This window comes from Bos indicus x Bos taurus, chromosome 18 (assembly GCF_003369695.1).
Source record: "Bos indicus x Bos taurus breed Angus x Brahman F1 hybrid chromosome 18, Bos_hybrid_MaternalHap_v2.0, whole genome shotgun sequence".
In the NCBI taxonomy this organism is placed as follows: Eukaryota; Metazoa; Chordata; class Mammalia; order Artiodactyla; family Bovidae; genus Bos; species Bos indicus x Bos taurus.
The window spans coordinates 15,091,905-15,114,018 of record NC_040093.1 but is presented as its reverse complement, the minus strand read 5'-3'; the positions used below and the strand labels follow the sequence as shown (position 1 = coordinate 15,114,018).

Below are 22,114 nucleotides of genomic sequence, written 5' to 3'. Positions count from 1 at the left end.
TGGACATGTTGAAGGAGCCTCAGATACATGGCGGGGGACTCACCCAGACGCTGGCCAAGATGTCTCAATGTCCAAGACGCTGTCCTTCTCCTTCCTCAAAATAATTCCTTGGAGCAGCAAAATTCAAGCTGGTATGGGCTGGAAGAAGACAGGAACATCCTTGAGGCGAAGGTGGCCTTCCCACCCTCTGGAGCGGCCCTTCCTCTTCCCTCCTGTACCGCCTTGGTGTCCCCACTGCCTGCTTGGTGGACCGAGTATGACTGGGGCTCAGCCTTCTTGACACGGGTCCCCAGAATTCAAGCCTCTGAAGGAATCTTCCCAGCATTCCAACCTTCTGGAAAGAGGCTGCGTGGAGGAAAAATCTAGAGAGTGTGATGGAGCCAGGGGACACCCAGGGGGTTACCCCTAAGCCAACCCCACACGGGACTCCAAATTTGTTACCCAAATTCAGCCTCTGCACACCAAGGCAGAGTGGAGTCTGTAAGAAAGAAGTTTGGGTGAAATAGAAAGAAAGAGCTTTACTGCTTTGCTAGGAAAAATGGGCCACATTGGCCTAGTGCCCCCAGAGCCGTGAGTGCCAGCCTGGAGCGGGTATGTGGAGTCTTTAGTGTTTATGGAGCCCTGGCTGGTGTTGAGGCAGTGGGGAGGCCGCAGCATCAACCTTCTTGTTCCAGCCAGTCTGGGGTCTACCTGCTGTGGGCAGCAGTTCACTTGTTCAGCCTGGTGGGTGTTTCGGTAACTGCAAAATAGCTCACACATAAGGCACAGAATATTACCAAGAGACCTTGAGGAAGAAAAGTCCTTGACTTTGTTTGATGGCTTCAGTATTATTTTGTCTTGTTTGACATTTTCCCCTTCAGGATCTTCTCACTGCTTTGATGAAATTTATTCTTTGTTTTCCCCCATCCTTCCAGAAGGCATGAGGGATCTTTGTTCCCCGACCTGGATCCTACCTTCAGCCCATGAATTTGGTGGAGTCTTAGCCACCAGACCACCAGGGAAGCCCCTAAATGGATGATTTGGTGAAAGATTTTCTACAGACAAAAGGCTGGTGGAGGACTTGACTAGGGGTTTCTTCTGGGAAAGCCTCAGTGGGTCCTGCTTGGTTACAATCTAGCCCTTCCCTGGTCTGCCCCTGCCTGGTGTCTCAGCCCTCCAGGAGAAGGAAGTCGGCACAGAAACAGGCAGGAGGCCACATGAGAGTTCTGATGCCATTTATTTCTTTAGGGTGAAGTGTACACATTGTCAGGGTGGCTGAGGGGTAAAGAATATGCCTGCAATGCAGGACATGGCGGGGGCTTGAGTCTGGTCTCTGGATGCATAAGATCCCCTGGAGTAGGAAATGGCATGCCACTACAGTATTTTTGCCTGGGAAACCCCATGGACAATGGAGCCTTGGGGGCCACAGTCCAAAGGGTCACAAAGAACCACTGAACAGGCACACAGGTAGGAAAGTAACATTTGTGCAATGCTGGTAACAGCAAAAATTCAGTTTCTGTATTTTGTCCTGATTCCTGCAGTGGAGGAACCAGTACAGGAAGGCAAGCTGGTAATCTTGTCTCCTGAACACTGTTACCATCATGTCAGTGATGTCTCTCCAGGTTCAAATCAGTCTTGTTGGTTAGGCAGGCAGAGTTGGGATGTGTAAATCATAAGCGGACTGAAATCTTGGTCATAAACATCCCACACTGATAAGTCCTCTAACACAGTAATGCATTTTCTTAAGACTTCACAAGAGCTGCTCCTCCCCTCTACTGTGACCCTATTTAGTCCCTTGAAGACTGGCGTCTGGGTCCTATGTGCCCCCAGCTTCTCTCAAGACCACCAGGGCCCCTCTGCTCAGATTAGGAACTGGCCTCTGAGCTCCTGGGTCTGTGCCACAGCACTACCCCTGCTCCCACACTGAGCCCCTCAGGGCTCCCCTCCAGAATGTGCCCTCTGAAAACCTCCCCAAGCCCTTGACCCCAGGGGGGCTCAGATCCCTTGGCCCTCGCTCCTCCAGATCTGGCCCTTCCCCTGCCCTGTGCCTGGCCAGAGCCTCAGCCCAGCAGGAGAAGGAGGTCAGCACACAACCAGGCAGGAGACTGATCTCAGCCTGCAGTGACTTGAAGCAGGGTTTCAGCCCTGGCCAGAGACTGAGGTCGGGCTGTGGGAGGGAGAGCACTGGATCCTAAGCGATAGACCACCAGGGTGAATGGCTGTTGACAAACCCTGACTCATTATCTATGTAGAGGTGAATCCCCACCTAGAGATGGAAAATGGTGAAGCAAGCAAGTGTTTATTAGGAGGGAAAGGGTGCTTGTGGATAGACTCGCCAGAGGGCTCAGAGAGAGTGGGGAAGTCAGGCCTCATGGTAGTTAGAATCACTTTTAAGGGGCATTTCTTCTGGATTTCCTTTAGCCAATCATCTTGCTTTTCCTGGCTCTGAGTCCCTTTTTGGTACACCTCAGGGTCCCCCTGGGCTTGTCAGGTGGCTCAGTGGTAAAGAACCCACCTGCCAATTCAAGAGACATGGGCTCGATCCCTGGCTTGGAAAGATCTCCTGGTGGAGATAAGGGCAATCCACTCCAGGTTCTTGCCTAGAAAATCTCATGGAGCCTGGTGCGTTACAATCCATGGGGTCACAAAAGATTCAGACACAACTTGGTTACACAACAGCACTAAGATTCAGTCTAGCCATTGAAATGAAGAAGAGTTACTTGTAACAAGAAAGATACATGTAGGGCTTCCCTGGTGTTCCAGTGGTTAAGAGTCCACCTGCCAATGCAGGGGACATGGGTTCCATCCCTGGTCCAGGAGGATTTCACGGGCCTTGGGGCATTTAAGCCTGTGCTCCACAACTACTGAAGCCTGCCTGCCTAGAGCCCACGCTCCACAAGAAGAGAAGCCACCACAACAAGAAGCGTGTGTCCCCCAAATAGAGAGGAGCCTCCACTCGCAGCACAGAGAAAGCCCCCACACAGCAACAAAGACCTAGTGCACCAGAAAAATAAAACAAAACCGCAAAAACATATCGCAATAACAGGAAATGACGTGAGGAATGTTCATTTGTGGTTAGACCACTCGGGTGAGAATCTGGGCTGCAGATGGAGTAAACACACCTGCTGGAGAAGTTTTCACACTGTCAGGCATGGTGGTCCTGTTGAAGAAACCGAAAACACTACAGAGCACAAGTGTGATCTGCCTTGTAAATCCTTCCTGGGCCCTCCTTTCCTAGGAAGATTTCTGAGCTGATCCACTCCAGCACCACAGACAGCTCCCACTTCTGCCCTGCCTTTTCCCAGGTGGTTCATCAGGAGCTCAGCAAGCAGAGGAGGGCTGTCGACGGCCTGGACAATATGATAGGCGGAATGGGAAAGAGTAGACTGAGACTAGGCGAGGCTTCAACATGGGCCCCAGGTGGGCATACTGTGGGCAGGGATTGGAGACAGAGACTAGGAAGCTGTAGGTGAGAAAGGGGACGCTGACGACATGAGTGCGGGCGGCTGCGAGCGGCGCACTTAGCACGACCTGCGCACTTAGCACAGCTGAGAGGAGCTACCCCACGTCCGAGGTCAGGGTCAGAAGCCGGGAGGACCCCACGCCCGAGGGGCGGCGGCCAAGAGGAGTTACCCCACGTCCGAGGTCAGGGGCAGCGGCCGGGGGGAGCTACCCCACGCCCGAGGCCAAGGGTGGCGGCTGGGTGGAGAAACCCCATGCCCGAGGCCAGGGGCGGCACTGGGAGAAGCTACCCCATGCCCGAGGTCAGGGGCGGCGGCCGAGAGGAGCAACCCCATGTCCAAGGAGTGGTGGTTGTGCGGGCGCAGGAGGGCCTAAGGAGCTATTCCATGTTCAAGGTCAGGATGGGCGCCGGTGAGGAGATACCACTCTTCCAAGGTAAGGAGCACCGGCTGCGCTTTGCTGGAGCAGCCGTGAAGAGATACCCCACGTCCAAGGTAAGAGAAACCCAAGTAAGACGGTAGGTGTTGCAAGAGGGCATCAGAGGGCAGACACAGAGAAACCATACTCACAGAAACTAGTCAATCTAATCACACTAGGACCACAGCCTCGTCTAACTCAGTGAAACTAAGCCATGCCCGTGAGGCCACCCAAGACAGGCGGGTCATGGTGGAGAGGTCTGACAGAATGTGGCCCACTGGAGAAGGGAATGGCAAACGAGTATTCTTGCCTTGAGAACCCCATGAACAGTATGAAAAGGCAAAATGATAGGATACTGAAAGAGAAACTCCCCAGGTCCGTAGGTGCCCAATATGCTACTGGATATCAGTGGAGAAATAACTCCAGAAAGAATGAAGGGATGGAGCCAAAGCAGAAACAATACCCAGTTGTGGATGTGACTGGTGATAGAAGCAAGGTCCAATGTTGTAAAGAGCAATATTGCATAGGAACCTGGAATGTCAGGTCCATGAATCAAGGCAAATTGGAAGTGGTCAAATAAGAGATGGCAAGAGTGAATGTCGACATTCTAGGAATCAGCGAACTAAATTGGACTGGAATGGGTGAACTTAACTCAGATAACCATTATATCTACTGCTACAGGCAGGAATCACTCAGAAGAAATGGAGTAGCCATCATGGTCAACAAAAGAGTCCGAAATGCAGTACTTGGATACAATCTCAAAAACGACAGAATGATCTCTGTTTGTTTTCAAGGCAAACCATTCAATATCACAGTAATCCAAGTCTATGCCCTAACTAGTAACGCTGAAGAAGCTGAAGTTGAACGGTTCTAAGAAAACCTACAAGACCTTTTAGAACTAACACCCAAAAAAGATGTCTTTTTCATTATAGGGGACTGGAATGCGAAAGTAGGAAGTCAAGAAACACCTGAAGTAACAGGCAAATTTGGCCTTGGAATACGGAATGAAGCAGGGCAAAGACTGATAGAGTTTTGCCAAGAAAATGCACTGGTCATAACAAACACCCTCTTCCAACAACACAAGAGAAGACTCTATACATGGACATCACCAGACGGTCAACACCGAAATCAGATTGATTGTATTCTTTGCAGCCAAAAATGGAGAAGCTCTATACAGTCAACAAAAACAAGACCAGGAGCTGACTGTGGCTCAGATCATGAATTCCTTATTCCCAAATTCAGACTGAAATTGAAGAAAGTAGGCAAAACCACTAGACCATTCAGGTATGACCTAAATCAAATCCCTTATGATTATACAGTGGAAGTGAGAAATAGATTTAAGGGACTACATCTGATAGATAGACTGCCTGATGAACTATGGACTGAGGTTCGTGACATTGTTCAGGAGACAGAGATCAAGACCATCCCCATGGAAAAGAAATGTAAAGAAGCAAGATGGCCATCTGGGGAGGCCTTACAAATAGCTGTGAAAAGAAGAGAAATGAAAAGCAAAGGAGAAAAGGAAAGATATAAGCATCTGAATGCAGAGTTCCAAAGAATAGCAAGAAGAAATAAGAAAGCCTTCCTCGGCGATCAATGGAAAGAAATAGAGGAAAACAATAGAATGGGAAAGACTAGAGATCTCTTCAAGAAAATTAGAGATACCAAGGGAACATTTCATACAAGGATGGGCTTGATAAAGGACAGAAATGGTATGGACCTAACAGAACCAGAAGTTATTAAGAAGAGGTGGCAAGAATATACAGAAGAACTGTACAAAAAAGATCTTTATGACCAAGATAATCACGATGGTGTGATCACTGACCTAGAGCCAGACATCCTGGAATGTGAAGTCAAGTGGGCCTTAGGAAGCATCACTACGAACAAAGCTAGTGGAGGTGATGGAATTCCACTTGAGCTCTTTCAAATCCTGAAAGATGATGCTGTGAAAGTGCTGCACTCAATATGCCAGCAAATTTGGAAAACTCAGCAGTGGCCACAGGACTGGAAAAGGTCAGTTTTCATTCCAATCCCAAAGAAAGGCAATGCCAAAGAATGCTCAAACTACCGCACAATTGCACTCATCTCACACACTAATAAAGTAATGCTCAAAATTCTCCAAGCCAGGTTTCAGCAATGCTTGAACCATGAACTTCCAGATGTTCAAGCTGGTTTTAGACAAGGCAGAGGAACCAGAGATCAAATTGCCAACATCCGCTGGATCATGGAAAAAGCAAGAGAGTTCCAGAAAAACATCTATTTCTGCTTATTGACTATGCCAAAGCCTTTGACTGTGTGGATCACAATAAACTGTGGAAAATTCTTAAAGAGATGGGAATACCAGACCACCTGACCTGCCTCTTAAGAAATCTGTATGCAGGTCAGGAAGCAACAGTTAGAACTGGACATGGAACAACAGACTGGTTCCAAATAGGAAAAGGAGTACATCAAGGCTGTATATTGTCACCCTGCTTATTTAACTTCTATGCAGAGTATATCATGAGAAACACTGGAGTGGAAGAAACACAAGCTGGAATCAAGATTGCCGGGAGAAATATCAATAACCTCAGATATGCAGATGACACCACCCTTATGGCAGAAAGTGAAGAGGAACTCAAAAGCCTCTTGATGAAAGTGAAAGTGGAGAGTGAAAAAGTTGGCTTAAAGCTCAACATTCAGAAAACGAAGATCATGGCATCTGGTCCCATCACTTCATGGGAAATAAATGGGGAAACAGTGGAAACAGTGTCAGACTTTATTTTCCTGGGCTCCAAAATCACTGAAGGTGGTGACTGCAGCCATGAAATTAAAAGACGCTTACTCCTTGGAAGGAAAGTTATGACCAACCTAGATAGCATATTCAAAAGCAGAGACATTACTTTGCCAACAAAAGTTCATCTAGTCAAGGCTATGGTTTTTCCTGTGGTCATGTATGGATGTGAGAGTTGGAATGTGAAGAAGGCTGAGAGCCGAAGAATTGATGCTTTTGAACTGTGGTGTTGGAGAAGACTCTTGAGAGTCCCTTGGACTGCAAGGAGATCCAACCAGTCCATTCTGAAGGAGACCAGCCCTGGGATTTCTTTGGAAGGAATGATGTTAAAGCTGAAACTCCAATAGTTTGGCCACCTCATGCAAAGAGTTGACTCATTGGAAAAGACTCTGATGCTGGGAGGGATTGGGGGCAGGAGCAGAAGGGAATGACAGAGGATGAGATGGCTGGATGGCATCACTGACTCGATGGACGTGAGTCTGAGTGAACTCCGTGAGTTGGTGATGGACAGGGAGGCCTGGCATGCTGCAATTCATGGGGTCGCAAGGAGTCGGACACGACTGAGCAACTGAACTGAACTGTTAATTTGTGATGTTGAGTATCTTTCCGGGTCCCTGTTTATCTTCTACACTGTGAGTACAACTTACCTCTTGCAATTAGCTTTTTGAAGGTCTGCCCTGTTTTGAATTCTTTTCCAGTGATTTACCCCAGGGCATTTCTTTTTTTTTTTTTTGATATTTTAATTGTATTTTATTTTTAAACTTTACATAATTGTATTAGTTTTGCCAAATATCAAAATGAATCCATCACAGGTATACATGTGCTCCCCATCCTGAACCAACAACAGCTTGAACGTCGGGGCTGATGGCTATTCACAGGCCTGCCCTTAAGAAATGCCCTAGGCACCCCCCAGGGCATTTCTTAAGGGCAGGCTTGTGAATAGCCATCAGCCCCGGCTTTCAAGCAGTTGTTGTGGGAAATGGCCACAAGGTGGCAGCATTTCTTCATGCCCAACGCTGGGTACCTGGGCAACCAGAGCCTTAGGGCAAGTCCTATTTCTGGGTTGTCAGTGAGAGTGGCTATGCTTAAGACTTGTGTCTCCTTACTTCCTCCCCCTTACCCTCCATTCCCAAGGCAGATCCCGATTGCAACACCACTCTGCAGAAGGGGGTGTCATCCACAGGTGGGGTGACGCTAAGGAAGGAAGCTGGAGGTGGGAACCCCAACCCCATCACCAGGAGATGCAGAGCCCAGGGGACTATGCAAAGTTCTTCCAATCCCGAGGCTCCACCATCCTTTGGGGGCACTACAGTTGGTTCTGCTGCAGGAGGACCCACCTGATACTGGAGACTGTGGACTCATACAGAGGGGAAAAGGAAGTTCATGTCTGTCGCGGTGGGGGGCTCATTGCCTGGCACACCCTCCCCATACACTCAGCCCCACAACAGTCCAGTCTGGGGACCCAAGCCTACTCAGGCTCCAGGATGTGACATCAGCCCAGGTCCCAAGGCCTGAGCAGAATAGAGTCTTCAGTTCTTTTTTAAATTATTTTTGTCTTTCTATTTTTGCCACTTGTTTTGAATTGGAATATATAGATAATTTACACTGTGGTGGGTGTTTTTTTTTTAGGTGTACAGCAACTTGAATAATTCACACGTGACTTATATGTTCTTTTTCAGCTTCGTTCCCCACGTAGGTCATTACAGAATGTTGAGTAGGGTTCCTTGTGCTTTGCAGTGGGTCCTTGTGGGTTATTTTATAAACACTAGTGTATCTGTTATTCTCATGTTACTAATTTCTCCCTGCCCCCAAACTTTCATTTTTTGGTAACCATAAGGACTGTTTCTAAGTCTGGGAGGCTGTTTCTGTTTTGTCAAGAAGTTTATTGTATCCATGTTTAGATTCCATCTATAAGTAATATCTTAGGATATTTGTCTTTCACTTACTTATGATCATCTGTGGGTCCATTTAAGCTGCTGCCAATGGCCTTATTTCCTTCGGATTTTTTTTTCTTCAGTTTTTTTGATGGCTGAGTGTATTCCAGTATATAGATGGACCAGTTACCCTTTATTTCTCTATTGATGGATATTTTGCTGGATGGTCTGTCTTGGAGGTTGTCAATAGTGCTGCCTTGAAAATAGAGGTTCAGGTATCATTTTAAATTATGATTTTCTCTGGATTTAAGACAAGGAGTGGGCTTGCCAGATCAGGTGGTAAGTCTGTATTTGATGTTTTAAGGAATCTCCACACTGTTCTCCTTCGTGGCTGCACCCACCCATATACATCTCTGAGACAGTGTAGGAGGATTCCCTATTCCCCTTGTCCTCAGCTGCACTTAATTTTTTATAGATCTTTTGAAGATTAAGTGCTTCCCTGGTGGCTCAGATGGTAAAGCATTTGCTTGCAAGGCGGGAGACCTGGGTTCAGTCCCTAGGTTGGGAACGTCCCTTGGAGAAGGAAATGGCAACCCACTCTAGTATTCTTGCCTAGAGCATTCCCATGGACAGAGGAGCCTGGCAGGCTACAGTCTATGGGGTTGCAAAGACTCAAACACTACTGAGTGATTAACACTTTCAACTTTTCGCAGATGGTCATTCTGAGGGGGGTAAGTAGACACTTCATTGCAGTTTTGAGTGGCATTTCACTAACAGTGATCCTGAGCATCTTTTCATGTGCTTATGTCCATCTGGATGCTTTCTTTGGACAAATGTCCGTTTAAATCTTTGGCTCGTATTCTATTGGGTTGATTGTTATGTATATATGTATATGTATTGAGCTGTATGAACTGTTTGCGTGTTTCGGAGATGAACTCCTTGTTTTTAAATTTGGTGGCAAACATTTCCTCCCCCCATTTTGAGGTTTGTCTTCTTTCCTTCAGGGTTTTCCGTGCTGTTGAAAAGCTTTTGAGGTTAATGAGGTCCCTTTTGTTGAGTTTTGCTTTCATTTTCCCTCTTGTAAGAGTTGATTCAAAAAGAACTTGCTGCGACTTATGTCAAAGCATGTTCTGCGTATATTTTCCTCCAGAGGTTTAGCGTAGTCCCTCCATTTAGCTCTTTAATTGATTTGGAGTTTCTTTTTCCGCAAGTGGTTAGGGACAGATGTAAATTCTTTCACTTTTTTCTGTTTAAGGAACCTCCACCCTCTCCTCCACCCTGGCTGTTAACAACATGCATTGGCAGCATCAGTGTAGGAGTGTTCCCTTTTCTCCACAACCTCTCTAGAATGTATTGTTTGTAGACTTTTTGACAAAGGCCATTCTGACAGGTATGAGCTGATACCTCGTTGTAGTTTGATTTGCATTTTTATAAGATTCATGATGTTGAAAGTTTTTCGTGTGATTAAAAAGAAACAACACTGTGAGCAAAAATGATCTCTCGAGGTTGTCTTCTTGACCATCTGCCCTCATCTGAAATCTTTTTCCAGAACCTCCCCAAGGACATTTGTTAAGGATAGGTGTTTTTTCCCACATCCCCTCAGGCTTGGTGACTGACTTTTAAGTACCCATTAGCACAGAGGTTTCCATTGTTGTTACCAAAAGCGGCCACAAGGCGGCAGCATTTCTTCATGCTCCACACTGGGGTTTTTTGGGGTTTTTTTTGTTTTTTGTTTTTTTTCCCTGGCTAATTTTAATTTTCTATTGGGCTTCCCTGGTGGCTCAGAAAGTAATGAATCTGCCTGCAATCCAGGAGACCCGAGTTCAATCCCTGGGTCAGGAAGATCCCTGGAGAAGAGAATGGCAACCCCCTCCAGTATTCTTGCCTGGAGAATTCCATGGACAGAGGAGCTTGGCGGGCGACAGTCCGTGGGATCCCAAAGAGTCAGACACGGCTGAACAACTAACACTTTCAGTTTTTACTTTCTATTGGAGTAGAGTTGATTTCTGTTGTTGTGTTGTTTTAGGTTTACAGGAACTTGATTCAGTCATACACAGACATATATCGATTCTATTAAGGGGGCTTTCCCCAAATAGGTTCTTGCAGGGTGCTCCGCAGACTTGCTTGTGCGAACAGCCGGTCGTTTAGGATTATATCTGGTAGTAAGTAGTGTGTATATGTCAGTCCTAAGCTCTCAATGTTCCCCTTCCCCTACCTTTAAAAAAAAAATCATAAGTTGGTTTTCTAAGTCTGTGAGTCTGTTTATAAATTAGTTCCTGTGTGTGAATTTATAGATTGTACCCATCAGTGATATATTTCTTTCCCTCTCGGACTGACTTCACTCAATATGATAAACCTCAGTCCCTCCATGCTCCTGACAATGGCATTTTTTCATTCTTTGGGATAGCCGAGTGTATTCCAGAGTCTCTTCATTTCTCTATTGATGGATACTCTGGTTGATGCTCTGTCTTGGATATCGTCAACAGTGCTGCCCTGAAAATTGGGGTGCACAAATCATTTTAAATGATTTAAAAATCATTTTATGATTTTCTCCAGATCTAAGGCAAGGGGCGGGCTTGCCTTATCATGTGTTAAGTCTGTATTTAGTGTTTTAAGGAATCTCCATGGTTTTCCTTCATGGCTGCACCCACCCATGTACACCCCCACCCTACAGAGTAGAGGATGCTCTGTTCCCCTCGCCAGATGCTCCTCAGCAGCATTTAATTCTTTGTAGATCTTTTGGAAGACGGCCATCCTGAGCCGTGTGAGCTGATACCTAACTGCAGTTTTGATTGGCATTTTTCTAACAGTGATCCCGGGCATCTTTTCAGGTGCTTTATGGCCATCTAGATAACTTTTTGAACAAATGTTCATTTGGATCTTTGGCCTGTTTTTTTTTTTTTTTTTTTTTATTGAATTGATTGTTTTCTTGATATTGAGCTGCTGTTTGCATGTTTTGGAGGTGAATTCCATTTTTAAATTCAGTTGCAAACTTTTTTCCCCCCTTTGTTTAGTATTTTCCTTGCTGGGCCAAAGGTTTTGAGGTTAATGAGGTCCCTTTTATTGAGTTAAAAAATTTTTTTCCATTATTCTGAGAATTGATGCAAAAAGAACTTGCTGCAATTTATGTCAAGGCATGTTCTGCCTGTATTTTCCTCAAGAGGTTTAGGGTAATCATCCCCCCATTTAGCTCTTTAATTAATTTGGAGTTTCTTTTTCTGCATGGGCTTTGAGAGTGTTGTAATTTCACTCACTTTTCTCTTGTTTAAGGAACCTTCTCCCTGTTCTCCATTCTGGCTGTTAACAATTTACATTCCCAGCATCTGTATCAAAAAGTTAGCTCTTCTTCAAACCCTCTCCACTATTGTTTGCAGACTTTTTGAAAAGGGCCCGTCTGACAGGTTTGAGAAGATTCCTCGGTGCAGTTTGGGTCGGCATTTCTTTAACAGGGATCCTGAGCCCCTTTTCACGTGCTCTCTGGCCATCTGGATGCCTTCTTGGAGGAGTGTCCATTTAGGCCCATTTTTCTATTGGGTTGTTTGGATTTTTGATGTAGAGCTACATGAGCTGTTTGCATGTGTTGGAGATGAATTTCTTGTGGGTATCCTCATTTGGAAACCTTTACTTTTCCCAATCTGAAGATGGACTTTTTCTGTTATTTAGGATTTCCCTTGCTGTGCAAACCCTTAAGGTCGATGAGGTCCCTTCTGTTCACTTCCATTTTATGTCTCATTACTCTCAAAGGTGGATCCAGCAATAACTGGCTGTGATTTATGTCAAAATGCGTTCTGCATGTATTTTTCTCAAGAGGTAGAGAGTAATCACCCCTCCAATGAGATCGTCAATCCATCTGGAATTCCTTTTTCTTTATGAGGTTAGGCAGAGTGGTAACGTCATTCTCTTTTCACTATTTAAGGAACTTCCATGCTATCCTGCCTACTGACCGTTAACAATTTAACAATGCCAGCATCAGTACAGGAGGGGTCCCTTTTCTCTGTTTATTGTTTGTAGACTTTTTGACAAAGGCCATTCTTACTGGTGTGAGCTGATATGTGATTGTAGTTTTGACTTTCATTACTGCAAGATTTCATGATTTTGAAATCCTTTAAAAAAAACAAAACCAAAAAACGGTATGAGTAAAACTGAACTCCCGAGTTTGGCTTTTGACAGTCTGCTCTGTTTTGACTTCTTTTCCAGGACATTTGTTGAGGACACGTGTCTTTTCCTTGCATTCCCGCAGGGCTGGTGAAGAGTAAGTGCTCATGTGAAAGAAAGGAAAGAGAAGTCACTCAGTCGTGTCCAACTCATTGCGACCCCGTGTACTGTAGCCTACATGGCTTTTCCATCCATAGGATTCTCCAAGCAAGAATACTGGAGTGGGCTGCCATTTCCTTCTCCAGCGGGTCTTCCCGACCTAGGGATCGAATCCGGGTCTCCCGCAGTGGAGGCAGACGCTTTAACCTCTGAGCCACCAGGGAATAGGCACATAGGCACATGTGCAGGTAGGCACAGCCTTTTCTGTTGTTCTTACCAAAAATGGCCACAAGGCGGTAGCATTTTTCATGCGCCACACTTTTGCTGGGGGATCATGGTAACAACTTTAATCGGTGTGGAGTTGCTTACTGTTGTTTATCTGTTTAAACTTAACAGGAATTTGATTCAGCTCTACATAGACGTATATCGATTCTTTGCTTTTAAGGGGACTTTTTCCAATTAAGTCTTTCAGTGTATTCCGTAGACTTCCCTGTGCTCTTCAGGAGGCCCTTTTGGATTATCTATCTGACAATAAGTAGTGTGTTAATGTGTTAATCCCAACCTCTTAATGTCCCACTTCCCCTATGTATTTTTTTCAGATAATCATAAGCTGGTTTTCTAAGTCTGTGAGTTTCTCTTAACAAAGTTCATTTTAATGAATTCATAGATCCCACCTGTAAGTGATATCCCCCCTCTGATGGACTTCACTGTGTATGACGAGTCTCTCGGTCCATCTATGCTGCTTCCAAGGTGTTTTTTCCTTCTTTTTGATGACTGGGTGTATTCCAGTGTCTACATGGACTAGTTACTCGTCATTTCTCTATTGACGGACTTTTTGATTGACGCTCTGCTTTGGATGTTATGGTGGCTCAGTGGTAAAGCATCCACCTGCAATGCAGGAGACTCAGGTTTGATTCCTGGGTTGGCAACATCCACTGGAGGAGGGCATGACAACACGCTCCAGTATTCTTGCCAGGAGAAGCCCATGGACAGAGGGGCCTGGTGGGTTGCAGGGGTTGCAGAAAGTCAGAAGCAACTGAGCAACTAACGCTTTCACTTTTGCTGTCTTGAATATTGTCAATCGTGCTGCCCTGAATATAAGGGAACAAGTATCATCTTAAATTATGATTTTCTCCGGATCTGAGGCAAGGGGTGGGCTTGCCAGAGAGAGTGGTAACTCTGCATTTAGTGGTTTAAGAATCTCCATACTGTTTTCCTTTGTGACCTGACTGCCCATTGACATCCCTGCCCCCAGTGTAGAAGAATCCCCTCTTCTCAGCAACGTTTACTCTTTGTTTCTCTTTTGGAGGATGGCCATTCTGCCTGTGAGAGGGGGCTGGCGCTTGCAGCTTTGATTGGCACTCATCTGACAGTGATGCTGAGCATCTTTTATGTGCGCTATGCCCTTCTGGAGGCCTTCTTAGTGAAATATTCATTTCGATCTTTGGCATCATTTTCTGTTGGGTTGGTTTTTTTTTTTTTTAATTATTCTTTTCATTGAGCTTTATGAGCTGTCTGCCTGTTTTCTAGATAAATTCTGAGTTTTTATTTTTGGTTGCAAACTGCTTTTTTTCCTATGCTTCATGTTGCCTTTCTTTTTTTAGGGTTTTCCTTGTGGGGCAATAGCTTTTAGGTTACTGAGGTCCCTTTTGCTGAGTTAGGTCTTATTGTTCATTATTCTAAGAGTGGATCCAAAAACAACTTGCTGCCATTTCTGTCAAAGTGTGTTCTGCCTATATTTTCCTCAAGAGCTTTCAGAGTAATCTTCCCTTCTTTTAGTTCTTTAATCGATTTGGAGTTTCTTTTCCTGTATGGGGTTAGGGAGTGTTGTAATTTCATTTGCTTTGCACTGGTTTAAGGAACCTCCATTCTCTCCTTTGAGCTGGCTGTTAGCAGTTTACATTCCCAGCATCAAGGCAAGATAGTGGCTTTTCCTCCAAAACTTCTCCACTATTTATTGTCTGTAGACTTTTTGACAAAGGCCATTCTGACAGGCTTGAGAAGACTTCTAGTTCTAGTTTTGATTGTCATTTCTCTAATACTTAGTGATGTGAGCATCTTTTCATGTACTTTATGGCCATCTGGATGCCTATTTGGGAGAAATATCCATTTAGATCTTTGGTGCATTTTTAAATTTTTTTAATTGAACAACATGAGTTGTTTGCATGTCTGGAGGATGCATTCCTTACTTTTTCCTTGCTTGCAAACATTGGTGTTTTTTTTTTTTCCTGAGGATTATCTTTGTTTTCCTTTAGGGTTTCCCTATGCACCTAACAGAAGCAGAAGACATTAAGAAGAAGTGGCAAGAATACATAGGACTGCTATATAAAAAAGATCTTCATGACCCAGATAATCACGATGGTGTGATCACTCACCTAGAGCCAGACATCCTGGAGTGGGACGTCAAGTGGGCCTTAGGAAGAAGCATCACTACAAACAAAGCTAGTGGAGGAGATGGAATTTCAGTTGAGCTTTTTCAAATCCTAAAAGATGATGCTGTGAAAGTGCTGCACTCAATATGCCAGCAAATTTGAATAACTCAGCAATGGCCACAGGACTGGAAAAGGTCCATTTTCATTCCAATCCTAAAGAAAGGCAATGCCAAAGAATGTTCAAACTACTCCACAATTGCACTCATCTCACAGGCTAGCAAAGTCATGATCAAAATTCTCCAAGCCAGGCTTCAACAGTACATGAACCATGAACTTCCAAATGTTCAAGCTGGATTTAGAAACGGCAGAGGAACCAGAGATCAAATTGCTAACATCCACTGGATCATCAAAAAAGCAAGAGAGTTCCAGAAAAACATCTGCTAAGTCGCCTCAGTCATGTCCGACTCTGTGCGACCCAATGGACGGCAGCCCACCAGGCTTCCCCGTCCCTGGGATTCTCCAGGCAAGAACACTGGAGTGGGTTGCCATTTCCTTCTCCAATGCATGAAAGTGAAAAGTGAAAGTGAAGTCACTCAGTCGTGTCCGACTCTTTGCGACCCCATGGACTGTAGCTTAACAGGCTCCTCTGTCCATGGATTTTCCAGGCAAGAGTGCTGGAGTGGGGAGCCATTGCCTTCTCCTGGGAGAGCATTATACAGAGCCATCAAATCCTTCAGATACTTTTAAGATCCCCTGTTAGTAGTTTAGCCAAATCTACTAAAATCACACAGCAATGAGCCCTTTACTTTTTCCTAATAGTATGATCACAAAGCACTGAAGAAAAAATTACTGTGATTGAAACAAAGCAATGCATAATGACCGAAGACAAACGTGTTCAGTTATTCTTTTAAAATCTAACAGTTGTTAATATTGTTTTAAAAACATCTTCAGGTTTTAGATTTAAATCTCTTACACAAAATTGATGATTCTATTATGTCAGAGATGGATTAGAAAAATGCAATAATTTAGTGCCTACATCCACTATGTCAAAGCCTTTGACTGTGTGGATCACAACAAACTGTGGGAAATTCTTCAAGAGATGGGAATACCACACCACCTGATCTGCTTCTTGAGAAATCTATATGGAAGTCAAGAAGCAACAGTTAGAACTGGACATGGAATGACAGGCTGGTACCAAATTCGGAAAGGAGTACATCAAGGCTGTATATTGTCACCCTGCTTATTTAACTTAGATGCAGAGTACATCATGAGAAATGCTGGGCTAGATGAAGCACAAGCTGGAATCAAGATTTTCAGGAAAAATATCAATAACCTCAGATATGCAGATGACACCACCCTTATGGCAGAAAGCAAAGAAGAACTAAAGAGCCTCTTGATGAAAGTGAAAGATGAGGGTGAAAAAGTTGGCTTAAAACTCAACATTCAGAAAACTAAGATCGTGGCATCTGGTCCCATCACTTCATGGCAAATAGATGGTGAAACAGTGGAAACAGTGACAGACTTTATTTTCCTAGGCTCCAAAATCACTGCAGATGGTGACTGCAGCCATGAGATTAAAAAATGCTTACTCCTTGGAAGAAAAGCTATGACCAACCCAGACAGCATATTAAAAAGCAGAGACGTTACTTTGCCAACAAAGGTCCATCTAGTCAAAGGTATGGTTTTTCCAGTAGTCATGTATAGATGTGAGAGCTGGACCATAAAGAAAGCTGAGCTCCGAAGAATTGATGCTTTGGAACTGTGGTATTGGAGAAGACTCTTGAGAGTCCCTTGGACTGCAAGGAGATCCAACCAGTCCATCCTTAAGGAAATCAGTCCTGAATACTCATTGGAAGGACTGATAGTAATGCCAAAACTCCAATACTTTGGCCATCTGATGTGAAGAACTGACTCACTTGAAAAGACCCTGATGCTGGGCAAGACTGAAGGCAGAAGGAGAAGGGGACAACAGAGGATAAGATGGTTGGATGGCATCCACGGACATGAGTGTGAGCAAGCTCTGGGAGTTGGTCATAAACAGGGAAGCCTGGCGTGCTGCAGTCCATGGGGTTGCAAAGAGACAGACATGACTTAGCGACTGAACTGAACTGATTGAATACACTGCTGCTGCTGCTGCTGCTAAGTCGCTTCAGTCGTGTCTGACTCTGTGTGACCCCATAGATGGCAGCCCACCAGGCTCCCCCATCCCTGGGATTCTCCAGGCAAGAACACTGGAGTGGGTTGCCATTTCCTTCTCCAATGTATGAAAGTGAAAAGTGTAAGTGAAGTCACTCAGTCATGTCCAACTTAGCAACCCCATGGACTGCAGCCTACCAGGCTCCTCTGTCCATGGATTTTCCAGGCAAGAGTACTGGAGTGGGGTGCCATTGCCTTCTCCAACTGAATACACTGAAAGAACCTATATGGGAAAAGACCTCCTCCCTCCAAAATAGATATATGTTCATGTATACCAAAACCAGGTTCCTGTACCTAAAACAAACACAACATCGGAAATCAACTCTACTTCAATAGAAAATAAACTCTAAACCAAAACAAAACCCACAGCTGGAGCAGGGAGAAATGCTGCCCCTTCTGGCCACTTTAGTATCAGCCACTGAAAAGCCTCTGCTCTTGGGACACTTATCCACCTGCTACGTGGGAGACCTGGGTTCGACCCCTGGGTTGGGAAGATCCCCTTAAGAAGGGGACAGCTACCCACTCCAGGATTCTGGCCTGGAGAATTCCATGGACTGTATAGTCCATGGGGTCGCAAAGAGTCAGACACGACTGAGCGACTTTCACTTTCACTTGGACACTTGTTTTCACCAGGCCTGCGAGAATGTAAGGAAAAAAACACCTGTCCTCAACAAATGTCCTCAAGCAGGTCCTGGAAAAAGAATTCAAAAGAGGGCAGACGACAAGAGGGCAATCTCCACAGGTCAGTTTTACACTGTTTTGTTGTTATTTTTTTTAAATCATATGAAAAGCCTCCACACACTAAAATCGTATAGAAATGCAAATCAAAACTACAATGAGGAATCACCTCACACTGGTCAAAATGACCTTTGTCAAAAAGTCCACAAACAATAAAGGCTGGTAAGTTTTGGAGAAAAGGGAATTCTCTTGCACTGATGTTGTCAATGTAAATTGTTAAAAGTCCATACAGAGGAGAGGGTGGAGCCTCCTTAAACAAGAGAACAGTGAATGAAATTATGACACTCCCTATCCCCAACAGAAAAAAATAACTCGAAAATGACTGAAGAGCTAAACAGAGGGACAATTACTCTAAACCTCTTGAGGGATTTATAGGGAAAACACACTTTGACATAAACAGCAGCAAGCCCTTTTGGATCCGTTGCAGGAAGGGGGACCCCTCCAGGGAACGAAACTGGGCTCTTGTCTAATACTCGGAAATGAATTGTCTGAGGAGACACATGCGCTGACAAAGCAAGAGATTTTCTTGGGAAAGGGCACCCGGCTGGAGAGCAGGAGGGTAAGGGAACCCAGGAGAGCAGCTCTGTCACAAGGCTTGCGGTCTCCGGTGTTATGGTGATGGGATTAGTGTCCGGGTTGTCTTTAGCCAATCATTCTGACCCAGAGTCCTTCCTAGTGAGGCATGCCTTGTTCAGCCAAGATGGATGCCAGCAAGAAGGATTCTGGGATGTGGTCAGATATGAGGTGTCTCCTTTTGATCTTTCCTGAATTCTTCTGGTTGGGGGTGGCTTATAAGTTCCATGTTCCTTACCAGGACCTCCTGTCGTAAAACAATTCATGCAAATAGTTACTATGGTGCCTGGCCAGGGTGGGTGGTTTCAGTCAGCATGCTTCTCCTAACAAATCCACTGTTAAAATAATGAAAAACTAAACAAAACTCGACAAAAGAGCCTCTAACCTCAAAAGCTTTTGCATTGCAAGGGAAACCGTAAACCAAACTTAAAAAAAACTGGGAATGAGGGGGAAAAAATGTTTGCAACTGAATTTAGAAACAAGAAATTTCTCTCCAAAACATGCAATCGGCTCATGCAGCTCAATACCAAAAATACAATCAACCCAGCAGAAAAATGGGCCAAAGATCTAAATGGACATTTGTCCAAAGAAGGCATCCAGATAGCCATAAAGCACCAAAAAGATGCTCAGCATAACTAATTACTGGAGAAATGCAAATCAAAATGGCAACAAGGTATCACCTCACACCCCTCAGAATGTCCATCTTCTCAAAGATCTACAAAGATTAAATGTTGCTGAAGGCGAAGGGAACAGGGAATCCTACACTTTGGGCCGGGAAGTAAATGGGTGGTGTGCAGCCATGAAGTAAAACAGTATGGAGGTTCCTTTAAACATTAACTATAGAGTTACCACGTGATCTGGCAAGCCCACTCCTTGCCTTAGATCCAGAAGGAAGATTAATTTTAAATGACACGTGCATCCCTCTTTTCAGGGCAGCCCTATTGACAATATCAAAGACACAGCATCAACCAAAATGTCCATCCATAGAGAAATGAAGAGTAACTACTCCTCTGTACACTGGAATACACTCAGCCCTCAAAAAGAACGAAAATACGCCATTGGCCGCAGCGTGGATGGATCAAGAGACTTATCATATTGGGTGAAGTCTGTCAGAGAGGGAAAGAGAAATGTCTGGTCACTTACAGGTGGAATCTGTCATTTCATTCAAACGAACTAATTTATAAACAGAAACAAACTCACAGGCTTAGAAAACCCACTTATAGTTATTTTTATTTTTTAAAAAGGTAGGGGAAGGGAGACATTAAGAGGTTGGGATTAACATACACATAGTACTGGGAGGCCTGGCGTGCTGCGATTCATGGGGTCGCAAAGAGTCGGACACAACTGAGCGACTGAACTGAACTGAGTACTTATCAACTAGAGAATCCAAAAGGACCTAGTGACTAGCACACAGAAGTCTACTGAACACATGGAAGGAACCGATATGGGAAAAGAATCTGAAAAAAACCAGATAAACGTTCATATATAACTAAATCAAGTTCCTGTATACCTATAACAAACACAACGTTGGAAATCAGCTCTTCTCCAATAGAAAATAGACGCTAAATTGCAAAAGAAAAACAGTGGAGCATTAAGAAGTGCTGCCGCCTTGTGGGCCACTGTTGGTAACAACAACTGAAAGACCTGTTCTCATAGGCACTTAATATTCACCACGTCTGTGGGGCTGTCAGTAAAATACACCAGCCCTCAACAAATGTCCCTGGGTTGGTAACGAAGAAAGAACTCAAAACAGAGCAGACTGTCAAGAGGACGATCTCGGGAGGTCAGTTTGACTCTCACTGTTTTCTAAAAAATCACATGGATATATTTCAACATTGTGAAATCTTAAAAGAAATGCAAATCAAAACTACAATGAGGTATCACCTCACACAGGTTAGAATGGACATCGGCAAAAGGTCTAAAACCAATAAATGCTGGGGAGGTTGTGGAGAGAAGGGAACCCTCCTACAGTGGTGCTGGCAATGTCGATTGTTAACAGCCAGCACACAGAACAGCCGGGAGGTTCCTCAAGTAAAAAGTGAATGAAATTAAGACACTCCAGAGAGAAAAAGAAACTCCACATTGATTAAAGAGCTGAATAGACGGCCAGTAATCCAAATCTCTTGAGGAAAATATAGGTGTAATATGCTTTGACAGAAATCACAACTGTTTTTGGTCTACCTCTTAGAGTAATGGAAAACTAAACTAAACAAATGGGGCCTCGTTGACTTTAAAAGCATTTGCTCAGCAAGGGGAGCCATAAACAGGAAAAAAAAAAAAAAAAAGCCCTCAGAATGGTAAAAATTAAGTGAATTTACTTGTTGAATATTAAGTGCCCATCAGCACAGTTTTTCCAGTTGTTGTTATGAATGCACTTGAATCATCCAGAAACATCCCCCTCCCCAGTCCCTGGAAAAATTGCCTTCCACAAATCCAGGCCCCAAAATGTTGGAGACTGCTGCTCTATAGCATAACAATAAGAATATATCTAACAGAACTGACCACTACAGTAAAAAACTGACTACATATTAAACTTGTTTTTTAAGTTTTCAAAAACAGCAAGATCTTTCTTATATAGAGCTCCAACATAAATACAAATTAGAATACAAAACATTTTTCAAGGTGAACTAATTAGGTTTTTGGGGAGAAAGTCCACAAAGAAAACAGCACTTTACTGTTACTTATTTCTAGACAAATTAAGGTTCTGTGGGTATTATTTTAGCCCTGTATTACATGCTTTGTCTCTATTTACTGACAATGAGAAGTTTGGAGGTTTTTCCCCTAAAATTTAAAATAAATAACATTTTTTGTAAAGGAAAATTAACAAGCTAACTTGTTAACAAATTAACTTTATACTTAACAAGCTAACTTTATTCTTCAAGGAACTGTAAGAGAAGAAATGAGCCTAAAGTTAGCAGAAGGAAAGGAATACTAAAAATCAGAGCAGAAGTGAATGAAATAAAGACCAGAGAACTAATAAAACAGATCAGTGAAACCAAGAGTTTTTTTTCCTCTTTCAGAAGAAAATGTTTCATTACTTACAACTGGTAGGGACACGTGGGAGGGCAACCTTCCGTCAGGCACCTAAGACTTTCAGCAGCTCACTTCCATCCTGTCTTCCGTTCCTGTCTAGATCCGGCTGAATTAATTGCCCTCGAAAAAGCAGGAAACACGTTTTGGTTTCATCCCAGCGATTCACATTCTCCCTCCTCCTGGAACCCCCCTCCCACCACTTCACTCTCCTCGCTCCTTCTCCCACTCCAGCCCAGCGGGCTTCACCTGCCCAGACACACCTGCTGGTCATCCTCAATCAGCACGACCAAGCCGCTCTGTTAGTCTCAAAACAAAATTCATACTTTGTTTTGTTTTTTACTCCTTTCTCCCCTGTCTTCCTAATACGCTGAGAGCCATGTGAGGATGAGCACTGCTCTCCTTACCCACTCACAGATGCTCTGCCCTCCGTCTCTGCACACAGGGAG

General features: G+C 44.3%; 1 long non-coding RNA gene across 2 annotated transcripts in view; it reads right to left on the bottom strand.

Annotated features, from left to right (window-relative positions):
* LOC113876460 overlaps positions 1 to 21,824 on the bottom strand; it is a 39,511-nt gene extending 17,687 nt beyond the window's left edge. The window contains exons 1-2 of one of the 2 annotated variants that reach the window (XR_003506504.1): positions 21,678 to 21,824; positions 44 to 138 (exon numbers count right to left, since the gene is read on the bottom strand). This is a non-coding gene — a long non-coding RNA (uncharacterized LOC113876460). Of the gene's footprint in view, positions 1 to 43; positions 139 to 235; positions 480 to 21,677 lie in introns of those variants that run through there. The other variant, XR_003506505.1, reaches the window with a different exon arrangement.
* Positions 21,825 to 22,114: the final 290 nt, after the last annotated feature.